This window comes from Glycine max, chromosome 3 (genome assembly GCF_000004515.6).
Source record: "Glycine max cultivar Williams 82 chromosome 3, Glycine_max_v4.0, whole genome shotgun sequence".
NCBI lineage: Eukaryota > Viridiplantae > Streptophyta > Magnoliopsida > Fabales > Fabaceae > Glycine > Glycine max.
The window spans coordinates 33,811,175-33,813,367 of NC_016090.4; the positions used below are offsets into that span (position 1 = coordinate 33,811,175).

General features: G+C 27.2%; 1 pseudogene; it reads right to left on the bottom strand.

Moving 5' to 3' along the window:
* Positions 1 to 720: 720 nt before the first annotated feature.
* LOC100813402 (WAT1-related protein At4g30420-like) overlaps positions 721 to 2,193 on the bottom strand; it is an 11,217-nt pseudogene continuing 9,744 nt past the window's right edge.

The following is a 2,193-nucleotide window of genomic DNA, read 5'->3' on the forward strand; positions in this document are numbered from 1 at the left end:
CATTAACTTTCCGCTATATTTAAAAAAAATTAGGTATGTATTTTCATTATTATGATGAGAGTCAGGTATTATCTCTCACTATTACACATGTGATTTTTAATCATATTTTTTTTAACACTTAATAAAATATTATTAAAACTTTTAATAACATTTTAAAAAAATATAAATAAATGTTATTAATATGAATTATACATAACATTTTGATAAAATATCACACAAATATATTAGTAATATTTATTTATATTTGACGATATATTTTTTAAATGTTTTAACAATATTTTTATTAAATATTAGATAAAAATATTCTTACAGATCACATATATAGTCTGGTTGACATTATCATCGTTTCAAATATTTGAGGATCTATGTCATATTATTATTGAATCAAAACGTGCAAGTAGAAAAATGCCATGGAAACACAGAGATATACATCCCATATATGATCTACAGAATACGAAAACTATCTTCTAGACATTCGTTTTTTATATATATAGTTGACATTCATTTATTATTATTGAAGCTGCTCGATCGCTATGGATAATCATATATAGAACAACGTGTGGCGACTGATATATGAAGTATTATTTAATGAGTTATACGTAAAAGGCTATATATTGAAAAATTCAATTCTATTGCAAAAACTACTACTTTTAATGATGTGAAGGAGTTTCGGAAGATAAAAGGGGTTCTTCCAAATCAGATTTACAAAATGCTTATTCATCAGATTGATTTATCAAAATGCATGTTCACATCCTCTGTGGAATTAACCATTGATTTTGCATCTTCCTTTACTTTCACCACAACTTCTTCAGCTTTACCCCACAGCACAACATACAAGCCAATGATCACTCCAATTGCACCTAGCAAGCTATCATCATATAATAAATTACGAAAGCATCACGTTACAATTTACTACCACACCGATCCCACATTTTCTATTTTCTATTTTTTTCTATTTTCAAAAGTTTGCATAGGAAATAATGAAAACAGAAAATAAAAATAGAAAACAATAAAAAAAATTATTTTCACTATTTCTTGTACAAACTTTTGAAGACAAGAAATTAAATAAAGTCAAAATATTATGATATTTTTACAACTAAAGTGAAAATATAAAAAAAAATCTCAAAATAAACAGGATCTTAATTAATTTCTTAATACGTACTCTCGATTATGTTCAGATTATTTAACATTACATTACCTTCCAACGTATATTTCCTCGTGAAGTAATATGGCAGCCAATACGGTGGCAATTACTGTGAAAAGTGGATTCAACATTGCAGAGAAAAGAGGACCTCTACGTGAAAAGCACCATGCTTGGAGAAAGAATAATAGTGCAGAACCCATAACTCCCTATGTATACAAACATTATTTTATTAACTAATTGTAATATGGATTAATTAATTAGGCCATGCCACTAATAATATATATAATTATATTGACTTAGTGGTGTAATATATGAGTAAAAATGATTTATTTAAGGAAAAAATCGTATTTGATTCTCACTTTATCTATAAAAAAAATTTAGACTAGAGACAGTAACTTATCGTACCCAGGAAAAAAATTATATTGGTAAGTGTTCTGTCTCTGATGGAAAATCAATCATGCATCCACTTACTGAATATAAAGAAACAACCAATTAATTCAAGTAGAGTCCGAATCTTCCATGCATTTAGGTCTTGTTCCACAAATAGTGTCACCATTGCGGATTGTAATGTTGCCATAAAGCACATCCAACCTGAGAAGGACAAGTGATCAAGGTGGCTTTTAGAGGCCGGAGACTGACTAAGAGATAGAGATTGTATGAAAAGTTTATACTTTATACCACTAATCACTTATTAAGTATGCCTTAATCAGTATATTATGAAGGGAAATGGGGGAAGTACATTACATTTTGGGGTGTATGGGGTAGAAGAAAAAAAAGTAAGAGAGAAGAAAAGTAACAAATTTAATAAGTAATGCGATGAGAAAAGATAAAAAAAATGTAAAAAGAAAATGAGATAAAAATAAATAAAAGAAAAAAATAGGTGTATATATTCATAGTAATTGAGAGACTGGTTTCAACAATCCAATAAATAAATAAATAAACTAAGCAGTGTTAAAATTGATGAATTGGTGAGAATTTTATAAAAAAATTTATTCTAAATTATTTTAAAAATAAATAAAGGATGATGTATAGTATCGACATATGAATTG